The sequence below is a fragment of the Canis aureus genome, chromosome 27, assembly GCF_053574225.1.
Source record: "Canis aureus isolate CA01 chromosome 27, VMU_Caureus_v.1.0, whole genome shotgun sequence".
NCBI classification, from domain to species: Eukaryota; Metazoa; Chordata; class Mammalia; order Carnivora; family Canidae; genus Canis; species Canis aureus.
In genome coordinates, this window is record NC_135637.1 from 45,987,139 (window position 1) to 46,011,724 (window position 24,586).

Below are 24,586 nucleotides of genomic sequence, written 5' to 3' on the forward strand. Positions count from 1 at the left end.
CTCCTCTACCCCCCACTCCTGTGTGCAGATACTCTCCCTCTCAAATAAATAAGATCTTAAAAAAAAAAGAAACAAGACTGGAGGACTCTATTTCAGGGTGGTCTTGGGAGTTAGCCTTTTGAGTTCTCAAACATATTTAATGGGAATATGGGAGGGGAACAGTCGATGAGCATTAAGCACAAACTCAGTATCCATTGCTGTTCCCCAAAATTAGTACCATAATAACTTGTAAGTTATTTTAACAACCAAGAAGGATCACAGTTCTCAATCTACATATCTCAGTCCTTCTTTGTTGCAGGGAGGAGATCATTGGGCCACAACAGGTTAGAGTTAGATATAAGCAGATGCCCATATCTTTAGGTCCAGAACACCACCTAGGGACCCAGAGCCTTAGGGGTCCTTGAACCTGAAGAAAGGAATAAGAGAAACTGGGAGGATCCGTGGTTTCTGCTTATACCAGAAGCTGTGGCTCAGGGTGCAAGTGAGTGTGGCAAGTCGATCCCAGGGCTTTGGAGGGCAGCTGAGAGAGCAGACACACAGATCACTGGGCTGGGCCAGGTTCCACCTGCTCTGGGGTCTGAGTCCGAGGGGGCCGACCCATCTCTGAGGACTGTCCCTAAACTCAGTTCAGTGACAGGGCAACTATTTCCTGTTGAGGGAAAGAAGCTTAAGTTGACTTGCATCTAACTTGGGTTTACAACCTCCAGATGACATTAATTCATTCAAGCATATATTGAGTTCCTGCTATGTATCAAGCTCTGTTCTAGAAGTTAGGGATATGGCAGTGAACAAACATCAGAGAACCTGCCATTCTAATGGAGGAAGGCAGACAATCTAGGAGGAAGTAAGATAATTTTAGGTAGTGATAACTGCTACCAGAAAACAAAACACATAATAGGGGAGAGATTTGGGGAGGAAGAACTCTGGTTAGGGAGATTCCCTAACTCTGGTTAGGGAAGTGATTTCCAATGGACCACCTGTGAGCAAGAATTTGTTCTCATTGCTAGGACAATAAGGGGATAGAATAGCCCCTTCTAGGAGAGGTATGTCTCTAATTATATATACACAATTGATAATATGATTTAAAGATTACTTATTTGGTTAGTTTGGTTCATTTTAATAATTTCCAAGAGCCTCAGTAATTTTCCATAGACTGACTAAGTTGAATTTCTGGACTGCAAGTGTTGAAAGTCAGACTCCAGAATGGAGTACCCATCCCAAAGTGCTGCCGATGGACTCCTGACCAGAACATTGTCCAGCAACTAGGATGGCCCTATTACCTATTACAACATCATCCTGACCCACAATTTCACAAATGGTGAGTTAAAATTTGAACTGTGAGTACTTCTGTATTCCTAGTCTTAACCCTTTATTAATTTATAATCACAAAGTTGGAGATATTCTCACTTGTGTGCTATATGATCTTGAAGTACAGGAATTGAATAAAACGGTTGGAAAACCTATACATAGGACCCAGATATGCACAATTAATAACTTAATTGTTTTATTTGTATTAATATAATTTAATATTAAATAGTAATGATTCAATACTAATGGCGATCATATAATGACTACTTACTCCATGGCAGGCAGGAGGCTAAGGAAACAATGTGCCTCAGCACATCTAATCCTCAGAACTGCCCTTTGAGTTCAGTAGCATCCCCAGGGTGAAAAGAGTATGCAATGTTAAGAACCCCTAGCTCCAATTACTAGCTGCATGACCTCAAGCAGAGCATTCCTCAGCTCTGAAATGGGAATTAAGATGCTATATACCACATAAATTGTATGTGTGTGAAGATTAAATGAGATAATGGTTATAAACTAATATTGAACGTGCTTAATGGGAGCTTTTAGAGTTACTGTTGTAAGTCTAAAATGTTCTGTACTGAGTAGAAATTTGGTAGTCATTCAGTTCCATTTTCTTTTTGCTCTCCATGTTTTTATATGACCAATCTGGAAGGCTTCTGGCTGAATGTATGCCTGCTTACAATTTATCACAAAAAGAGCCTCGTGTGCACTTCCAGCCATTCCCCCAATCCCTGAAGCCGAAGGGAAGTAAGTATACGTAAGCCAGCTGGAAGGACTGTGTGAGCTAATGAGAATGTTTATAGCAGTGTGTGAAGAGTGAAAACAATAACATTTTGCTGTTTTTTCTTTAAGGTTTGTTTGGAGCATATATATCTGTTTTAAAAAGATTATTTATTTATCTATCTATTTATCTATCAATCAGAGAAAGAATAGTAGGGGGAGCAGCAGGCAGGCCCAACACGGGACTTGATCCCAGGACCCTGGCATAATGACCTGAGCCAAAGGCAAACATTTTAATTGACAGCTTCCCAGATGCCCCTGGAGCATATATATCTTAATAGATTCAAACACACTACAGAGAGAAAAAATTTTTTTGCTACACATAACTTTATTTTTCCTTTGGGTTAAGAAGCTTTATTACAAATTTGACAGCATGACCAAAACAAATAACACATGGATAATTACCATAAAGCTTTATGGATCTAAAAATATTTGCCATGAAAAATAAGTCACTGTGTATCTCTCGTTTTAAGAATCACAATGAGGAGCACCTGGGTGTCTCGGTTGAGCATCCAACTCTTGATTTTGACTCAGAGCATGATCTCAGGGTCATGAGGTCAAATCCCACATCAGGCTCCACATTCAGTGCAGAGACTGCTTTTCCCTCTCCCTCCTCAACTTGTGTTCTCTCTCTCTAAAAGAAATAAGTAAACTCTTTAAAAAAGAAAAAATCATAATGATACCACAATTTAGATTTATTGCCCACCTTTACAATTAAATATTAAAACCTGTTGGGGGATCCATGGGTGGCGCAGCGGTTTGGCGCCTGCCTTTGGCCCAGGGCGCGATCCTGGAGACCCGGGATCGAATCCCACATCGGGCTCCCGGTGCATGGAGCCTGCTTCTCCCTCTGCCTGTGTCTCTGCCTCTCTCTCTCTCTCTCTCTCTCTCTCTCTCTCTCTCTCTCTCTCTGTCTCTCATGAATAAATAAATAAGATCTTAAAAAATATATATCCAGCAATTTTACTTCTGGGTATATACCCCAAAGAATTGAAAGGAGGGTCTTGAAGAATTTGTACAGCTGTATTCATAAGCACATTTATTCACAATAGTTAAGAGGCGGAAGGAACTCAAGTGTCCATCAATGGATGAACAGATAAACACGATGTAATATATAAGTACAGCAGAATTTTATTTCAGTCTTTAAAAGGAAGGTAATTCCTAACACATTGTAAGCATGGATGAACCTTGGGGACATTATGCTAAATGAAATAAGCTAGTCACTGAAGGACAAATACTGTATGATTCCACTTGTATGGATCCACTTATACCCCTTGAGTTGGAGCAAGGTTATTTTAAACTGAAGTCATTTATGACACAGCAAATGCAGAAGCCTTTCTGGGTCTCATGTATCTGACTAAAGGCTTATCCTTCTGAGAGAGAAGCTGCCATAAATCCCTCTTTGGGGTAGTTTCACTCTCAGCCTGGACCACTTGCATCTGAGAAGTGGCAAACATGACAATATTATACTTTCCATTTGTTTTCCTAAAAGCTCCTTAGTCTTTTCCAGAGAAGCTCTTTCTTTGCTTTCCATCGCTTTCCCCTGTTCAGTTGGTATATAAACGTCTATCTCCAGCTCTTTAGGGAGCCTCTTCATCTGAATGCTCCTGCGTGAGTGTGTAAATTAATCTTGTCTTTTCTCCTGTAAATCTGTCAGTTAATTTTTTTTTAATTTTTTTATTTATTTATGATAGGCACACAGTGAGAGAGAGAGACGCAGAGACACAGGCAGAGGGAGAAGCAGGCTCCATGCACCGGGAGCCTGACGTGGGATTCGATCCCGGGTCTCCAGGATCCCGCCCTGGGCCAAAGGCAGGTGCCAAACCGCTGCGCCACCCAGGGATCCCAAATCTGTCAGTTAATTAATAGTCTCTAGATCACTGCATCTGAATTGGTAGGAAGTGTTTCCTCCTAGCACACTTACAAAGATATGTAGAGCGGTCCAATTTATAAAGACAGAAAGTTGAAGGGTGGTTTCCCAGGAGCTTAGGTGATAGAGGAATGGAGGGTTATTATTTACTGGGTACAATTTCAATTTAGTAGGATGAAAGAGTTCTGGGGATGGATGGTGGTGATGGGTGCACAATAATGTGCTTAATGCCACTGACCCGCATATTTTAAAAAATGGTTAAGATGGCAATTTTATGTATATTTTACATAAATATACATAATATAAATATATTTTTACAATAAAAATAGATTATTTAAAAATGATAAAATCATGACTCATGCAGATACAAAAACGAACAAGTGTTAAAGATTTATTTAACCGGCTAGTGAGGAGAAGTCAATTGAATAGGACAGAATGTACATGTCCAGAGACAAGAATTATTTTGCATTGCTATCACTTGTCTTCTGAAGTAGCTTAAAAACCATGAAAGACTAGGAAATAGTGAAGACTAGACTGAACAAGTAAGATATGAGCAATGCATAGTTTTTCACGGAAGTATCCTCTTTCCACCTATCACAGGATAGGGTCTGTCATTCAGCCAGCTCATTCACCCCAGACCACACTAGATTCAAGTCAAAGTCCAACACAGATCAAAATTGACAGAGCTATTTCACTAAAAAAAAAAAATCCCAAACACAAATTCACAAAACGGTCTCTAAAAGAAAATTACAGACGAATCTCATTGATAAATACTGGTGCAATGGCATTGATAGTCATAATAGCATGTGACTAAGTGAGAAATACTAGAAATGCAAGGATAGTCCAATATGAGGAAATCTTTTAATAAAACCCACCATATTGGGGATCTCTGGGTGGCTCAGCAGTTTAGCGCCTGCCTTCGGCCCAGGGCTTGATCCTGGAGACCCAGGATCGAACCCGTATCGGGCTCCCTGCATGAAGCCTGCTTCTCCCTCCGCCTGTCACTCTCTCTCTCTCTCTCTCTCTCTCTGACATGAATAAATAAAGTCTTTAAAAAAGACAAAACCAAACCTCACCATATTGACACAAAAGAGAGGAAGAGATCCCACATGATCATCTCCATAAAGGAGAAAAAGATGTAAAGGAAGCATATACTCAATAACCTGAAATTTGGATAAAGGCATTTAACAAAATTTATTTCTGGGTTATTTATAGTTTGAAATTCAAAATAACTGTCAATAAGAGACTTCTGATGGAATATCAGTATTTAAAATGATAATCTATTTTTAATAAAATGAGATAATTTAGACAGGCTATTGATTTTTTTTTAAACATAAAAATTTTCCTGTAGGGACACCCGGATGGCTCAGGAGTGGAGTGTCTTCTGCCTTCGGGTCACGGCATGATCCCGGGGTCAGAGATGGAGTCCCACATTGGGTTCCTTACAGGAAGCCTGCTTCTCCCTCTGCCTATGTCTCTGCCTCTCTGTGTATGTGTCTCTCAAGAATAAATAAAGTAAAAAATATTATTATTATTATTATTATTATTATTATTATTATTTTTTACCATGTAAGTGACTTTAGCACTCCTAAGACTCAGATGCTTGGTGGAGATGGGCACTTGGGACAAGGGCAAGAGCTGGCTGGTTGCTGGCTTGCTGCAAGACCAACTGGCCATCATCACCAGAGGGGACACAGGTATCAGAAAGGCCATCATGACCAAGATCTTGCAGCTGGGGTGTAATGTGGTCATTGCGTCACGTAACTTTGATTGACTAAAATCTACTGCAGATGAACTGAGCCCACCAGGCTCAGGTCACTCCCATAAAATGCAACATCTGCAAAGAAAAGGCGGTGAACAATTTGGTCAAATCCACCTTAGATATTTATGGTAAGATCAATTTTTTGTAAACAATGGAGGAGGTCAGTTCAGGTCTCCTGTAAAACACATCAGTGCAAAGGGATGGCATGCTGTGATCGAAACCAAATTGATGAGCACCTTCTACATGTGGAGAGCAGTTTACAACTCCTGGATGAAAGAGCATGGAGGATCCATTCTGAATAATATTATCCTTGTTTAAAATGGATTTCCAGGACTTGTGTATAGTGCAGCTGCCAGAGCAGGTGTTTACAATCTCACCAAATCCTTGGCTGTAGAATAGGCCAGAACGGAGTAAGGAGCAACTGTGTTGCCCCTGGCGTCATTTATTCCCTGACTGCTATTGACAACTATGGCTCTTTGGCAAAAGACGTATTTGGACGGTTAAGAAAATTCCAGCGAAGCAAATTGGAGTTCCTGAGAGATCTCCCTATTGGTCTGCTTCCTGCTGTCTCCTGTAGCTTCTCTTATCACTGGAAAATTGGTGGATGGGGATGGGGCCAGTCTTTGTATATGGGAGTATTTGATATACAACTGGCCTTAGCGAGCGGGGGATATTTCTGTTGTCAAAAGGATGAGGGAGTCTTTCAGGAATAAAGCCAAGCTATGGAAACTACATATGTTTTTTATCCCCAAATGTCTTAGTATCTCCAGAATGCCCTTTGGTACTTTAGAGTTATAATAATTTGTACGGAAAAATCACTTTCTGCCTTTTGAATGTTATCAGTTATGCCCAAGCAGAAACTATTCCTGAAATAAATGCATTCTTAAGCCCCAACCAATGTTGTTTAGCCTGTGTTTAAAGACTTTTTTATGAATGAAATTAACATACTTTATTTATTATTTTTTAAAGACTTTATTTATTTATTCATGAGAGACACACAGAGAGAGAGGCAGAGACACAGGCAGAGGGAGAGGGAGAAGCAGGCTCCATGCCGGGAGCCCAATGTGGGACTCGAACCAAGGATTCCAGGATCACGCCCTGGGCCGAAGGCAGGCACTCAACGGCTGAGCCACCCAGGTGTCCCTCTAGAAAATTATTTTTTCACGCTATACGTCCACCTACCAAAAAGTCCTATTCATTGTGCATCATGGATACATCAGGGATTGGCATCTCAGTAATCAGTATGGGCCTTACCCTCACTGGGTGTTTTATTGGTAGTGGATTTTTTTCTTTCCTATGTGATGCATCTTACAAATTCTTTTTTTTTTTTTAAAGATTTTATTTATTTATTCATAGACACAGAGAGAGAGGCAGAGACACAGGCAGAGGGAGAGGGAGAAGCAGGCTCCATGCAGGGTGCCCGACGCGGGACTCGATCCCGGGCTTCCAGGATCACACCCCAGGCTGCAGGCGGTGCCAAACCGCTGCGCCACCGGGGCTGCCCGCATCTTACAAATTCATCTCTCTCAAAGCTATCCGATGTTTGTGAAGAGAGGAGCATTTTATTTTAAAGATTTTATTTATTCATGAGAGACACGGGGTGGGGGGGGGGAGAGAGAGAGGCAGAGACACAGGCAGAGGGAGAAGCAGGCTCCATGCAGGGAGCCCGACGTGGGACTCGATCCGGGGAATCCGGGATCATGCCCTGGGCCCAAGGCAGGCGCTCAACCCCTGAGCCACCCAGGTGTCCCTGAGACAGGGAAGCATTGCGGAGGGTTTGTTGCTGCTGGATTTGTGGGAAAGCTCTGAGAGTGGAGGTTGGAGGACGAAGAGTTAGCTGCCAGATTCTCCTGCTGCCTAAACCTTAACTGTGACAGGCAGTTTCCCTCACTTTGCTGAGCCACCTTTCACTGGAATCTTCTCCAAAGAAGCTCGTCTTTTTGTCTTAGCTATCTGTAGTCAACAATCTGGATACTGAAGACTAGATCCTTCTTTTTTTTAAGATTTTATTTATTTATTCATGATAGACAGAGAGAGAAGCAGAGACACAGGCAGAGGGAGAAGCAGGCTCCATGCAGGGAGCCCGATGCGGGACCCGATCCTGGGACTCCAGGATGGCGCCCTGGGCTGAAGGTAGGCGCCAAACCCCTGAGCCATGCAGGGATCCCCTGAAGACTAGATCCTTCAATAATACAGTGAGCTCTTGGGAGAGCTTCCTTTATTTATGTTCATCAGTTGGTTTTTGTTCTTGGGTCAATATTACTTTATGCAAATATCTGGTAAAGTTAGTATCTTTTAGCATTCTCTTGTTTTGTTGTTTCTTCTAGATTAAAGTTATAATTATTTAGACAGATTACCAAAAATATTCTGATTATAACAATAAGTTAAGAATTTATATCTTTTCAATATTTGCTTTCTGCCCTTTGACAAGTCTTTAGTTTTGTTAATTTTATTCCATTACATCAATAATTTGCTATTCTTAATTTTATTTCACATATTTATTATTAATGTCATCCCTAGTGATAGCCTGGTTAGGGTGTGGTTTCTTTCATGTGTCTAAGTTACTTTGCCATTGTACATTTACTATTCAGTTCTTGCTGGATATACTCAACATTCCCATCCAGTCACATCAATAAAAATATTCTTATTATATTAGCCTTTAAAAAATTTTTTTCTTTTAGCTTTCTATTGGTAAAAAAGGTAGAATCATGACTCTCATATAGAGTTATAAAGTGAATATGTGAGGCAGATGTTCTAGCCAATTCAAAAGAAGAATCCAAACAGTGCAGTTATATGACATAAAGGGATGGTGAGATGAATTATGAATAAAGATAAAACTGCTTTTCCACAGGTGGAAATTAGTGGAAAGTCACTACCAGGCTAGATAGAATTATATATCTATCAGTTACCTACAACATACAAGGAGTTACAAAATCGCACAAAGATAATGAACAGGAATCTGAGCTGATAATCTAGAATCTGATAATCTAAAAGGGTATACATTATAAAGGATGCATAGTTTTCCACTGAAATACATGGGTTTTTTTCTATCTCTTTTTCTTTTAATTGCTATTGAGAGCACCAGCATTACATGTCATATTGCATTGGCCACAGCTTTCCCAATGTTGATAGTGTGTATGCTTGTCCTAATTCAAACATCAACAAAATACTGATAGTGCTGCTCGTTCTGTCTTTGTTTCTCTTGGTTCTCATGATATGATCCGTGTCCATAGGTATAGTCACTTTGCCATTTCTAATTCTGATTAGTTCTTTTTCTCTTCTTTACAGTCTGCCTATTTTTCTCCTAATGCTGTTTTTCTGCTAATTATTTTATCTTCAAGTGCTCGTAATTATGCCCTTTCTTCTGCTGCCTTTGTGGTTGATTTTATTCTTATTAAATGAATTGTAGAGTTTATATGTTCGGTGTTCTTTAGTAATTGAAGAATCTGACTATGAATTTGCCTCTAACTAAAACCTTTACTTTACAGCAATGTCCACAATAGCCAAACTGTGGCAGGAGCCTCGGTGTCCATCGACAGACGAATGGATAAAGAAGACGTGGTCTATGTATACAATGGAATATTACTCAGCCATTAGAAACAATGAATACTCACCATTTGCTTCAACATGAATAGAACTGGAGGGTATTACACTGAGTGAAGTAAGTCATTTGGAGAAGGACAAACGTTATATGGTTTCATTCATTCGGGAAATATAAAAAATAGTGAAAGGGATTATAGGGGAAAGGAGAGAAAATGAGTGGGAAATATCATAGAGGGTGACAGCACATGAGAGACACCTAACTCTGGGAAACAAACAAGGGGTAGTGGAAGGGGCGGGGGGACGGGGGGACTGGGTGATGGGCACAGAGGGGGGCGCTTGACGGGATGAGCACTGGATGTTACACTATATGTTGGCAAATTGAACTCCAATTAAAAAATATACAAAACAAATAACTTTGCTTTAGTCTCAAGAACTTTGATGTGTCCCTCGTGCCAAAAGGGAAAGAACACTTTCTTCCCCTGCTTTTCTTTCCAGCATTTCCTTTTGAAAATTTGTGATCCGGGATCCCTGGGTGGCACAGCGGTTTAGCGCCTGCCTTTGGCCCGGGGCCTGATCCTGGAGACCCAGGATCGAATCCCACGTCGGGCTCCCGGTGCATGGAGCCTGCTTCTCCCTCTGCCTATGTCTCTGCTTCTCTCTCTCTCTGTGTGACTATCATAAATAAAATAAAAATTAAAAAAAAAAAAGAAAATTTGTGATCCTAATCTTCTTTGTTCTTTTCACACATATGTAATCTTTTAAAAAGCTGAACAAGCCTTTTGCCCGTTTTGCATTCTAGGTGTGTCTTTCTGGAGCCACCTCTGTGAAAGGTGAACACAGAGGAGTGTGGGGTTCTGTCTCCCTAACTCTGTGGAAGTTTTGTCCAAGCACTTGGCTCCAAGTTTTAATTTTTCCTTTGGACTAAGACAGTTGTATGTATGTAATGGATTGTTTCTGCCTAGCTATCTAAAAGGGTGAGATTTCTTTATCATTCCAATTTCTTTAGCTGAATGCCTGTGATATGCATCATGGTCTGGTTTAATGCTTAATAACAAAACTTTCATTCTTGTCTACATTTTGTGAAGGGGTTGTACTGGGTTGACAGGAGATTTTTTTTAAAGAGTTATTTATTTATGATAGACAGAGAGAGAGAGAGAGAGGCAGAGACACAGGAGGAGGGAGAAGCAGGCTCCATGCTGGGAGCCTGACGTGGGACTCGATCCCGGGACTCCAGGATCCCGCCCTGGGCCAAAGGCAGGTGCTAAACCGCTGAGCCACCCAGGGATCCCCTGACAGGAGATTTTATTTAATTATTTCTCCCCCCCCCAAAAAAAATTTTATTTCTCCCAACAGTGTACTTTTTTAATTACTTTATTTATTTATTTATTTATTTATTTATTTATTTATTTATTTATGAGAGCCCAAGAGGGTGGTGGGGAGGGGCAGAAGAAGAGGGAAAGAGGGTCTCAAGCAAACTATATGCAGAGCGCAGAGCCTGGAGCCCTCTGCAGGGCTCAATCCCACAACCCCTGGGAGAAACCAAGAGTTGGACGCTCAACTGACTGCACCACCATGCAGCCCCCCAGCAGTGTCCTTTTGCTGTCTTAACAATCCGTGTGTTATGGTTGTTATTATCTAAAACTTATAAGAAAGTTAAAAGTCAATTTAAGTGATTGTCACGTTATATATACTCTGGTCCAAAATTTTGAAATCTTTTAAAGACATCTTGAGAAACATTTGTTGCATTTATTTATTTATTTATTTATTTATTTATTTATTTATTTATTTTGTTGTTTTGTTGTTGTTGTTGTTGCTTTTATTAAGGACCATCTAGTACACTTGTGATTGGGACCTTATAATCATGAGGATTACATTTTTCAAATGGTTGTTACTGATACATACTAGCACCACTGATGTCTATATGTCAATCTTATGTGACACAACCTGGCTGAACTCTATTATTCTGTAGGTTTGTCTAGGATTGTCTTGGATTTCCTGTGTAAAGAGTCATATGATCTACATTTATTAGCACTTTTGTTTCTTCTTTTCCTGTTCTCATACAACCTTTTTCCTTGTAAAAGTGTGACAGGATGTCCAGTACAGTGTTGAATAGAAGCGGCGATATGACATCTGAGTTAGTCCAGGCCCCACAGGAACCAGATGCTAAGATAGGAAAATGTGCAAGGATTTTACTAGGGGAGTTGTCTATGAAGGAAAATGAGGAAGGAGCCAAGGAAGGCTTGGAGAGCTACAGATGGACATAGGCGATGAGGCAATTAGGGAGGCAAGGTGAGGTGGAAGTGTGCCAGATCCACCAGGCACTCTCAAGCAGGTTCAGCAAAGTCCTTGGCAAGTCCTCAAACCAAAGTGTCTCCCAGGAGCTAGTCTGTTGCACGCAGTCTTTGGTGCAGAGCAACACATGTGAGGTGTGGCCCTTGCTCCAGGCTGCCAGGGATTCTTGTGGGCAACAGGGTGGGCCCTGGATCAGTGACACTCCCTGAATTGGACGTGCAGGGTGCATCAGGTGTGCAGGATGTGAATGGTGGCTCTTATTTGACTTTAAAGGCAGTGTATATAGAACACCACTACTAAATATCAGGTTCAGGAATTTTCTTCCTATCCCTTACTTGATTTTCCTGTCGCCATTGACACAGTTAAATAATTAATGACATTAACCCTTCTTGCATTCCTGGTATCAATCATACATGATCATCTTTTTAAGAGAACGATTTGTCAGTGTTTCATTGTTTAGGACTTTTACATCCAGCTTCAAAAGTGAGGGGATCCCTGGGTGGCTCAGCGGTTTGGCAACTGCCTTTGGCCCAGGGCGTGATCCTGGAGTCCTGGGATTGAGTCCCGTGTTGGGCTCCTGGCATGGAGCCTGCTTCTGCGCCTCTCTCTCTCTCTCTCTCTCTCTCTCTCTGTCTCTCTGTCTCTCATGAATGAATGAATGAATGAATGAATAAATAAATAAATAAATAAATATCTTTATAAAAAAGTGAGATTGGCCAATAATTGCCAATATTCACTGTTCCTTAAAAAGGGACATATTATATTTCTCAGTTTTCTTGCCAACGCCATAATAGCATCATAGGAGTGGATTTCATAGCTTGGTGAGATTACGAATGAATGTTTCCTGTCTCTGACTTCTATAGATTCTAGTTTTGTACTGTCCAAAAATGTAGCATGTAGCTACATGTAGCTATTAATTGAAATTAAATAAAACTAAAAATTGAGTTAGTCCCATGAGCCACATTTCAAGTGGTCTGTTGTCACATGTGTCTCATGGCTTTCACATCAGACAGCACGGGTCTAGAAAATCTCTGTCACAGCACAAAGATCTGCTCTGTAGCCTGGGTGGCCTTGGAGGGTAATGGGATGGGGCTACACTTCCCTAGGAAGTGTAGGAAGAAAGCCTAGGAAGCCTAGGAAGAAAGGAGGGTTTAGGCCGTGGAAAGAATATAAGTGACCTGAAATTAACCTGATGCTTCATGAGTGAAGAAAGAAAACCTCCGGTTAAGGACCATCCTGCTAAAAGATAAAAGGGTCAACCAGGAAATTAAGGAAGAATTAAAAAGATTCATGGAAACTAATGAGAATGAAGATACAACCGTTCAAAATCTTTGGGATGCAGCAAAAGCAGTCCTAAGGGGGAAATACATCGCAATACAAGCATCCATTCAAAAACTGGAAAGAACTCAAATACAAAAGCTAACCTTACACATAAAGGAGCTAGAGAAAAAACAGCAAATAGATCCTACACCCAAGAGAAGAAGGGAGTTAATAAAGATTCGAGCAGAACTCAACGAAATCGAGACCAGAAGAACTGTGGAACAGATCAACAGAACCAGGAGTTGGTTCTTTGAAAGAATTAATAAGATAGATGAACCATTAGCCAGCCTTATTAAAAAGAAGAGAGAGAAGACTCAAATTAATAAAATCATGAATGAGAAAGGAGAGATCACTACCAACACCAAGGAAATACAAACGATTTTAAAAACATATTATGAACAGCTATACGCCAATAAATTAGGCAATCTAGAAGAAATGGACGCATTCCTGGAAAGCCACAAACTACCAAAACTGGAACAGGAAGAAATAGAAAACCTGAACAGGCCAATAACCAGGGAGGAAATTGAAGCAGTCATCAAAAACCTCCCAAGACACAAGAGTCCAGGGCCAGATGGCTTCCCAGGAGAATTTTATCAAACGTTTAAAGAAGAAATCATACCTATTCTCCTAAAGCTGTTTGGAAAGATAGAAAGAGATGGAGTACTTCCAAATTCGTTCTATGAAGCCAGCATCACCTTAATTCCAAAGCCAGACAAAGACCCCGCCAAAAAGAATTACAGACCAATATCCCTGATGAACATGGATGCAAAAATTCTCAACAAGATACTGGCCAATAGGATCCAATAGTACATTAAGAAAATTATTCACCATGACCAAGTAGGATTTATCCCTGGGACACAAGGCTGGTTCAACACCCGTAAAACAATCAATGTGATTCATCATATCAGCAAGAGAAAAACCAAGAACCATATGATCCTCTCATTGGATGCAGAGAAAGCATTTGACAAAATACAGCATCCATTCCTGATCAAAACTCTTCAGAGTGTAGGGATAGAGGGAACATTCCTCGACATCTTAAAAGCCATCTATGAAAAGCCCACAGCAAATATCATTCTCAATGGGGAAGCACTGGGAGCCTTTCCCCTAAGATCAGGAACAAGACAGGGATGTCCACTCTCACCACTGCTGTTCAACATAGTACTGGAAGTCCTAGCCTCAGCAATCAGACAACAAAAAGACATTAAAGGCATTCAAATTGGCAAAGAAGAAGTCAAACTCTCCCTCTTCGCCGATGACATGATACTCTACATAGAAAACCCAAAAGTCTCCACCCCAAGATTGCTAGAACTCATACAGCAATTCGGTAGCGTGGCAGGATACAAAATCAATGCCCAGAAGTCAGTGGCATTTCTATACACTAACAATGAGACTGAAGAAAGAGAAATTAAGGAGTCAATCCCATTTACAATTGCACCCAAAAGCATAAGATACCTAGGAATAAACCTAACCAAAGAGGTAAAGGATCTATACCCTAAAAACTATAGAACACTTCTGAAAGAAATTGAGGAAGACACAAAGAGATGGAAAAATACTCCATGCTCATGGATTGGCAGAATTAATATTGTGAAAATGTCAGTGTTACCCAGGGCAATATACACGTTTAATGCAATCCCTATCAAAATACCATGGACTTTCTTCAGAGAGTTAGAACAAATTATTTTAAGATTTGTGTGGAATCAGAAAAGACCCCGAATAGCCAGGGGAATTTTAAAAAAGAAAACCATATCTGGGGGCATCACAATGCCAGATTTCAGGTTGTACTACAAAGCTGTGGTCATCAAGACAGTGTGGTACTGGCACAAAAACAGACACATAGATCAGTGGAACAGAATAGAGAATCCAGAAGTGGACCCTGAACTTTATGGGAAACTAATATTCGATAAAGGAGGAAAGACTATCCACTGGAAGAAAGACAGTCTCTTCAATAAATGGTGCTGGGAAAATTGGACATCCACATGCAGAAGAATGAAACTAGACCACTCTCTTTCACCATACACAAAGATAAACTCAAAATGGATGAAAGATCTAAATGTGAGACATGATTCCATCAAAATCCTAGAGAAGAACACAGGCAACACCCTTTTTGAACTCGGCCATAGTAACTTCTTGCAAGATACATCCACGAAGGCAAAAGAAACAAAAGCAAAAATGAACTATTGGGACTTCATCAAGATAAGAAGCTTTTGCACAGCAAAGGATACAGTCAACAAAACTCAAAGAAACCTACAGAATGGGAGAAGATATTTGCAAATGACATATCAGATAAAGGGCTAGTTTCCAAGATCTATAAAGAACTTCTTAAACTCAAGAGCAAAGAAACAAACAATCCAATCATGAAATGGGCAAAAGACATGAACAGAAATCTCACAGAGGAAGACATAGACATGGCCAACATGCACATGAGAAAATGCTCTGCATCACTTGCCATCAGGGAAATACAAATCAAAACCACAATGAGATACCACCTCACACCAGTGAGAATGGGGAAAATTAACAAGGCAGGAAACAACAAATGTTGGAGAGGATGTGGAGAAAAGGGAACCCTCATACACTGTTGGTGGGAATGTGAACTGGTGCAGCCACTCTGGAAAACTGTGTGGAGGTTCCTCAAAGAGTTAAAAATAGACCTGCCCTACGACCCAGCAATTGCACTGCTGGGGATTTACCCCAAAGATACAGATGCAGTGAAACGCCGGGACACCTGCACCCCGATGTTTATAGCAGCAATGGCCACGATAGCCAAACTGTGGAAGGAGCCTCGGTGTCCAACGAAAGATGAATGGATAAAGAAGATGTGGTTTATGTATACAATGGAATATTACTCAGCTATTAGAAATGACAAATACCCACCATTTGCTTCAACGTGGATGGAACTGGAGGGTATTATGCTGAGTGAAGTAAGCCAGTCGGAGAAGGACAAACATTATATGTTCTCATTCATTTGGGGAATATAAATAATAGTGAAAGGGAATATAAGGGAAGGGGGAAGAAATGTGTGGGAAATATCAGAAAGGGAGACAGAACGTAAAGACTGCTAACTCTGGGAAACGAACTAGGGGTGTTGGAAGGGGAGGTGGGCGGGGGGTGGGAGTGAATGGGTGACGGGCACTGGGGGTTATTCTTTATGTTAGTAAATTGAACACCAATAAAAAATAAATAAATAAAGAAAGAAAGAAAGAAAGAAAGAAAGAAAGAAAGAAAGAAAGAAAGAAAGAAAACCTCCATCCTCCGTCACCCTAAGCTCAATCAGTGGGATTGTGGTGAGCTTACAATGTGCAGACTTGCTCTTGTAATGCACTTAAAATATGCCTCAGTTGCCTGTTATATGTTGGTCCCTCAGACTACAGCAATGATAAGAGCAGACACCTCTTTTATTTCATGGAGCTTACAGTTTAACAGAGATAGACAACAAGCAATGATACGTGTGTGTGTGTGTGTGTGTGTGTGTGTGTGTGTTTGAACGAGTGGGTGGTAGGGTAGAAGTGGTAGTACAAGAGCTATGAAGCAGAGTAGGATAGAGTCATCATTAAGGGACGGGAGTGTTATCCTATGTGAGTGTTCAGTGTTCAGGGAAGACTTCTCAAACAAGGGGAAATATAAGCAGAGACTGAAAGAGAATAAAGTGAGGGAGCCAGCCAAGTGGATTTCTAGGAGAAATCTTCCAGGCAGAGAGAAGAGTAAATGTAAAGGCCCTGAGATAGTTCTGGGCCCTGTGCCACCAGTGCCTGGGGTGGGGGGTTGGGGGAGACAGTCACAGAGTCAGGTTTGCAAGACCCAAACTCTGGATGTGGAGTCATGAATGGAGGGTGGAGCGAGGCCTCCAGTTCCTTGGCTAACATCTGTCCTGCGATGGACATGAAGGACTTGGAGCCTCCGTGCTGACTTGGGGGGATGCTGAGGCAACAAGTCTCCTGACTCTTCACCAGGTCCATGGAGATGAGCAATCCTGCACCACCCAAGATCCTGGAACTTGCAGCCCACAGCCTCCTGAGCAATGAGGCTTCACCCATACCTGCCTTGGAAGAGTTCACAGTCAAGTACTTCCCACCACTGCTCATGGCTGCTTTTGCCAAAAGGTGGCGGCTCTGAAGGCACTGGTGCAGGTCTGGTCCTTCCCCTTTCTCCACCTGGGCTCCCTGATTGTACAGTGGCCCAACCAAGACAGCCTGCAAGCTGCGCCTGCCTGCCCTGCCCAGAGGACTTGTCCCAGGTAAGGGGGTTGCTGGACTGAAGTATGGGTGCTGAAAGAGCTCTGAGTTGGAGGTAGAGCTGGGAAGGAAGGGAGGGAGTACTGGAATCTGCTAGGGCTGTGAGTGAGGATCTCTGCGTGAAGTGGTTGATGGTGTAGCTGAAGAGCATTAAGGGGTGTGCTTTTTACCTTCTAGGGATTGTGGTAGAGGTTGTGTGAGGAATAGGGACTGGAAAGTAGGAAGGGAAAAACCCATTAAAGAGGAGAGGACTAGGGGGGCACCTAGGAAGGGCTGATGCTGAGACTGGGGACTTAGACTCCACAGTGGCCCAGGGCTGCTGCTGCTGCTGCTGCTGCTGCTGCTCTGCTTACCCTGGGCCCTGATGGGCTCCCCAGATGTCAGCATCTCCTCACACTGCTCTCATCTCCACAGGAGGTCAGAACTGAGGGTGCTGGATTTGACCTTGGACTCCGAACAGGTCCAAGGTAAAGGCGCCTCTGAGGCCCTGGCCAGGTTCCCTTTTTGGTTACCATTCACAGTGATGCCCCCGGCCAGGGCCAAGCCCAAGCCAGCAGAGTCTGCAAGAACTAGTGGAATTACACATGGATCTTTTCCTATGAAGGCCCCTCAAGTTAGATACATTCCTCTCTGGCCTCCTGAATAAAGTGGAAGGGAGCTGTGGGTCCCTGCCTCTCTGCAGTAGAAAGTTGCATATTAAAGAAATGCCTTTTAATAGCCTTATAGGGATCCTGAAAATCCTGAACCTAGATTTCATTCAGGAGCTGGAGGTGTTTGACTGGTTCTGGGCACTGTCTGAGCAGAGCCTGTTTGCCACCCAGCTGGGCAGGATCTGCAACCAGCAAGGCCTCAAGCTGGCCTGCTACCACTGGGCCTTCTCCTCTGAGCCTGAGCAGCCCTCCAGGTACTTCCTGTCATAGCTCAGCAAGCTGGGTCACCTTCAGAAGCTCTACTCTTACTCCTACCTGTCAGGCAACCTGCATCAAGTGCTCAGGTGAAGGGGTGGGCAGGGTCCTCTAAAAAGTACCCAGGATGCCCCCTCAAGTCAAGTCAGGGCAGAGGGTAAGACAGGAAGTGGTGGCTCTCCTTACTTGCTCATGGCATCGCAGGCAGTCTGGGAACTTGGGCTTCCCCTGTAGCCAGTGGCTGGGATCTCCTTAGGAAGAGAAATTTAATGGGGAAAGATGCATGCAGCGATTTCCTCAACAATACTTTTGGGCTCTGCTGAGTGCCTGGCATTGTGCTGGGCCCTGAGGAAAGAACTAGAGACAACACAGATCAGTCCTGGTATTTGTGCTGCCCTGGAGAGGAGTGTGCACGGCTCCCAGGATGATTATGGGAGGGAAACATCTGCTCTGTGCTGCCTCCCAGAAATTTCTGGGTGGAGGCCTTCTGCACACCCCAGCCAAGCTAAGCTCCCCCAAACCCAAACCTGTATAAAAAACAAGTTTATGCTATGGATTCTTTATGGTCATATAATCTCTTTCCAAACAACTCCTGTCAGCAGTCCTACCAGGTACTAATGTGGTCTCCATTTCACCAGAGAAACTGTGTCGGGGGCGTTGGAAGAGAACCTAGGAGGTAGGTCTGTTGAGACTGGGCCAATCCTTGGTACACCAAAGGACATACTCCTAAATCTATCGGTAAATGGCAGCCCAGGTGAGGTGCTTGCCGCAGGACTGGCCCCGACAGGGACAGGCAGGTGTTTGCCGGCCCGGCCCTCCCCTGACAGAGCCGCACCCTCTCTCCTCAGTCACCTGCAGGAGCCACTGCACTCCCTGGAGATCCGCTCCTGTACGTGGGCATCACCTACTTGTCTCAGAACTTTTCACACCGCCTCCCTGAAGAAGCTGGATCTGAGTGGTGACAACCTGTCGTACATGGTCCCTGGGCCCTTGGAGACTCTGCTGGAGGAGGTCTCGGGGACACCGCAGCACCTGTACCTGAAGCACTGCCAGCTGAAGGACGCCGACCAGGCTGCAGAAGCTGTTGGAGACCATGCAGTGGAGCTGCCCCTGTGGCTACTGCAGCTCCAGAGGGGCGGTTCGGGGGTGGAGGGGTCTGGAAGCTCGCCTGGGGCCCCAGGCTTCCTGGGGGGTTCTGTGCTCTCCTTCCTTTTTTTTATTTTTATTTTTCATTTTTTATTTTGTGTGTGTGTGTGTGTGTGTGTGTGTTTGTGTGTGTGTGTTTTTTGTGTGTGTGTGGTTTTCTTTTTTTGTGCTCTCCTTCCTCAGCTGCAAGCCTCAGCCCGGTTCCGACACCCATTTGTTCCCGTCTCCTGGGCATGTGACAGAGATTCCAGGAGCCCAGCCCTCGGGGAGCTCTTCTTTTCCTCAGCATGCCCCTCTGGACACTCGTTGGTTTTTTTCTTCTTGTCTTTGCTTCTGGGTAGAAGGAAATTGGGGGGATCCCTGGGTGGCTCAGAGGTTTAGCGCCTGCCTTCGGTCCAGGGCGTGATCCTGGAGACCCGGGATCGAGTCCCATGTCGGGCTCCCTGCATGGAGCCTGTTTCTCCCTCTGCCTGTGTTTCTGCCTCTCTCTGTGTCTCTCATGAATAAATAAACAAAATCTTAAAAAAAAAAAGTTTTCTTATCTGTAAACATGGGCTATTATTTATTCATTTTTTAAACTTATTATTTAAAGTTTTATAAGTATCCCCATATAGGTTTTCAAAAACTTTTATAGATTTTCACTAGATATCTTATAATTTTTTGGTGTGGTATATAGTTTTTATTATTAAATTTTCTGCTTATTACTGGTATATAGAAATGTGATTGGCTTTCATGTATTGATTGTATAAGTCACCTTGTAAACTTCTCCTGTAATTTCTGTTAATTTTTCAATTGATTTTTCTCAGTATTCTAAGTAGAAGATCATATTATTGGCAAGTAATTATGCTTCATTTCTTCCTTTCCAAACCTTATGCTTTTAATCTCTTATTTCTTCTCCTACTAAATTTTACCAAATGCTTTTTCTACCTCTATTGAGATGATAGTATTTTTTTTCTTTCATTTATTTTTGACCAAACCTAATTTCATTTACTTCAGCCTATGGGTTTTCTAGTATTAAAATGCATTGCTGGAGTGAATATAACCTGATTATGACATGTCCTTTTAATATTCTGTTGGATTTGGTTTGCTAAATATTAGTTTTGGATTTTGTATATGTCTTTTTTTTTAAGATTTTATTTATTTATTCATGATAGTCACACACAGAGAGAGAGAGAGGCAGAGACACAGGCAGAGGGAGAAGCAGGCTCCATGCACCAGGAGCCCGATGTGGGATTCGATCCCGGGTCTCCAGGATCGCGCCCTGGGCCAAAGGCAGGCGCCAAACCGCTGCGCCACCCAGGGATCCCTGTATATGTCTTCATTAGGTGATAACAGCTAATCGACACAGCTGTACTAATCACCCACCATATAGGGGTTTATTAACTCCTCCCTGTAGTTTTATCAATTTCTGTTTTATATATTTTGAGAATATTTTATCATGTGCATACATGTTTAGAATTATTACATCGTCTTGATAAATTGATCTTCCCCTCCTAGATAGTTCTATTCTAAGGGTCACAAAGCAGTTATTCCTGCATGCCTGGGGGAAGAGGGCCAGAGACTGAATGACTCTCCTCTACCCTGTCCTACCCACGTCTTGAGGATTTGGTCTGTTTCTAGTAGGGATCAATCTCAGTACTGGGGTGGGAACTCCACCTGGTTCCTGGAAGCCCAAAGTATTGGGATGGTCCTATTCCCCAAGAGGGGGCCTTGCCTCTTGGCTCCTACCTGATGATCGAAGGCAAGACATCTACCAAAGGAAGCCAGTCAGAAGCCTTTCCCAGACCATAGCTCATGTTGCCCAGGGGGCCCGAATCAGCTTCACTTCTTCCTATGTGTGCCTCAGCTAAGTCTGCCCAGTGAGGGCTCTTCTAGCCTCACATGCCCAAGCTTGGCATCTTCAATTTTCCTGAAATTATACAGAACACATTTTCTGGGGTTCTTGTATTGTGGGGCTCTATCACTAGGCAGAGGCAGAGTTGAGGATTTCAGGTTCTAATGCAGAGTTAGACCAAGGTTAGCACAGCTCTGGCTTCTCCAGAAGCAGCTTCTGAAGAGTATGAGTAGAGGCTTGAGTTTTCCTTCCCTGTCTTATGAGGGACAACATGCCTTGTAAATGTGCTCTCTAGAATTCTGTTTTACCCTGCAACAAATTCCATCCTGGCAAGGAACCCAGCCCCTTCCATGCACTTGGTACGTGCGATCTGGAACATGCTGGGAGGCAAAGCCTCAGCTCTTAGCCACCTGGAAGAGTTCCCCAAGAGCCTCTTCTCACCTCTGATTCTTGCTGCTTTTTCTAGTTGACCAAAGAGGCAGTGAAGGCCATGGTGCAAATCTTACCCTTCCTCAAGATGGAGCTTGTTTCCATAACATTAGGGTTGAAGGCAAGTAGAGAAGGAGAGTCAGAGAGTTAGAGCCATGTGAGAAAGGAGAGGCTGAGATGGTACAAAGCTGATTGGGCCAAGGTTGATCAAGATGAGATTGATTAGTGAGAGCTATATACCTCCTATAGGTGGTAATATGGATGAGTACTAGGGATGGGAATGAGGGAATATCTGAGAGGGAAGAAGGATGGATGAGGTAGAGGAGGGACAGGCTGGCAACAGGGACATAGGCCTAAGGAAAAGGAATCTGGCCCTTGCTCGAGGTCTCCAACCTCTGCTGGGTTTATTGTGTGGGGGTACACTGTCCTAAAAGGCAGCCTCTCAGGCCAACCTCTCCCATCCCCACAGAAGGTCAAAGCTGAAGAATTTGACCTGATTCAAGACTTAGAACAGGATCCCTAGAACACATAATCATCTGTTCCCAAACAACAGCCATAATTGTGCAGTCCAGCCAGTGGCCCAGCCAGAGAGGAGGCGAGCCCAAGGCAGGGGAAGCACAAAGCAATAGAAAAATGCACAGATCTTGTATTGAGCTGTTTATGCAAGATGGATGAGTCATAGGTGCCTGGGTGGCTCAGTCAGTTAAGCATCCAACTCTTAATTTTGGCTTGAGTCATGATCTCAAGGTCGTGAGATCGAGCCCTGCGTTGGGCTCTGTGCTGAGTATGACACCTGCTTGAGATTCTCTCTCTCCCTCTCCCTCCCCACTTGCTCTCACACTCTCTCTCAAATAAGTAAATCTTAAAAAAAAAAACAAAAGATGGACAAGTCCTCTATCTCCTAAAAAAGATCAAACTAAGCCTTGGCCCTCTACTCCTCTGCTGCCAGACTGTGTGGTCAAGATAGCATCAGAATCTTCATCAAGATGGTGTTGTGGGTGTTGGACTGGACCCAGACTTCCTCCAGAAGGCAGAGATGCTGGAGCGGGACTTTCACCCTTTTGCTATGAGAAGGCTTTGCCAGGCATGGCACCCGTGACCAAACTGAACAGGGCCACGATTCCACTAGCATCTCTCTGGGAAAAAGGGGTAGGACAAGATCTCAGCAACCTTGTTGTCCACCTTAGGAGTCTGGGCTACTTTGAAGCAAGGATTTTTTTCTCAGGTGAGCAGGGAACAAGTGGAAGTATCCTTTTAGACACAAAGGCCATGAACCCCTTGAATACTCTGAAGTATTCCCCCCGCCAAGCCAGGTGGGGACTATTCAGACACTCATCATAACTGGGAAGTTGCTGTCCTGGACTAGTTGGGGGTAGTAACCCAAGGGGAGGAGAAAGTTATGTCTGAAAAGCAACAGTCCATTCATTATTCTTCCAGTGAACATCTCTTCCAGAGACCATGCTAAGCATGAAGATTTCAGGGGTGCTGGTGGCAGCCTTGCCTTTCTGGAGGATCCAGTCTCCCCAAGGAAGGTGAGGGAACAAATAGCTAAATGGCAGAAGCCCTGCCTTATCAGTAATTGCTTTAAATGTAAATAGATTAGGGATACCTGGGTGGCTCAGTGGTTGGGCAACTGCCTTTGGCTCAGGGCATGATTCTGCAGTTCTGGGATCGAGTCCTACATCGGGCTCCCTGCATGGAGCCTGCTTCTCCCTCTGCCCATGTCTCTGCCTCTCTCTTTGTGTCTCTCATAAATAAAAAAAAATCTTTTAAAAAATGTAAATAGATTAAATTTTCTACAAATGGCAGAGATAGGCAAAATGCATTTAAAAAATTATTCATAGATATGGTTCATTTGAGATATAAAGACTCACGAGATACAGAGACACAGAGTTGAGATAAAAGAGTGGAAAAATATATTCCATACAAATAGTAACCAAAGACTGAAGTAGCTTATGTAGCTCTGCCAATATCAGAAAAAGTGCATATTAAGTCAAAAACAGTCTCGAGGGGATCCCTGGGTGGCCCAGCAGTTTGGCGCCTGCCTTTGGCCCAGGACGCGATCCTGGAGACCCGGGATCGAATCCCACGTCAGGCTCCCGGTGCATGGAGCCTGCTTCTCCCTCTGCCTGTGTCTCTGCCTCTCTCTCTCTCTCTTTCTCTCTCTGTGTGACTATCATAAATAAAAAAAAATTTAAAAAAAAACAGTCTCAAGACAAAAGTGGACATTATATCTTGACAACAGAGTCCAAAATGTATGAAACAAACATTGACAGAATTGAAGGGAGAAATAGTTCTACAATAATGGAGACTTAGTTATACCTTTTTCAATAATGAATAAAACATCTAGACAGAAGATCAACAAGGAAATTGAGGACATGAAGAACACTGTAAGCCAATTCAACCTAATAAACATCTATAGAACATGCCACCCAACAACAGAAGAATACTCATTCTTCTCAAGTGCACATGGGACATTCTCCAGGTTGACCATATGTTAGGCCACAAAACAAGTCTTCATAGATTTTCAAAGACTGCGGTCACCCAAAATATCTTTTCTTATCACAAAGGAATGAAGCCATAAGTCAGTAACAAAAAGAAAAATTTACAAGTGTGTGGAAATCAAACACACTCCTAAAAAGTCAGTGGGTCAAAGAAAAAAGCTACAAGCGCAAGGAGAAATAGTGGAGAGGAATGAAAAAGGAAACACATAATGGCAAAACTTATTTTTTAAAAGATTTTATTTATGCATGAGAGACACAGAGAGAAGGGCAGAGACACAGGCAGAGAGAGAAGCAGGCTCCATGGAGGAGGCCCGACTCAGGACTCGATCTCAGAATTCCAGGATCACGCCCTGGGCTGAAGGCAGGCACTAAACCGCTGAGCCACCCAGTCGTCCCCATCATGCCAAAACTTATGGGATGCAACAAACACATCACCCAGAGTCAAATGGAGAGCTGTGAGTGCCTATATTAAAAAAGAAGAAAGATCTCAAATCAGTAACCTAACTTTATCTTGAGTACCCAGGAAAAGAAGAGCATCTAAATATAAAGGTAGCAGAAGGGCAGCCCTGGTGGCTCAGCGGTTTAGCGCCGCCTTCCCTGGGCATAATCCTGAAGACCAGGGATCAAGTCCCATGTCGGGCTCCCTCCACGGAGCCTGCTTCTC

The 24,586-nt window shown here is 43.0% G+C and overlaps 1 long non-coding RNA gene and 1 pseudogene across 2 annotated transcripts; both read left to right on the plus strand.

Annotated features, from left to right (window-relative positions):
- Nucleotides 1-444: 444 nt before the first annotated feature.
- On the plus strand, nucleotides 445-17,058 carry LOC144299386 (uncharacterized). Of its 2 annotated transcripts, XR_013366121.1 has the most exons (5): nucleotides 445-1,318; nucleotides 1,961-2,055; nucleotides 7,748-7,853; nucleotides 9,209-9,381; nucleotides 16,823-17,058. It is a non-coding gene; the product is annotated as an uncharacterized LOC144299386 (long non-coding RNA). The 2 variants fall into 2 exon arrangements; XR_013366122.1 differs by lacking the exon at nucleotides 7,748-7,853.
- On the plus strand, nucleotides 5,536-7,172 carry LOC144299365 (peroxisomal trans-2-enoyl-CoA reductase pseudogene; annotated as a pseudogene).
- Nucleotides 17,059-24,586: the final 7,528 nt, after the last annotated feature.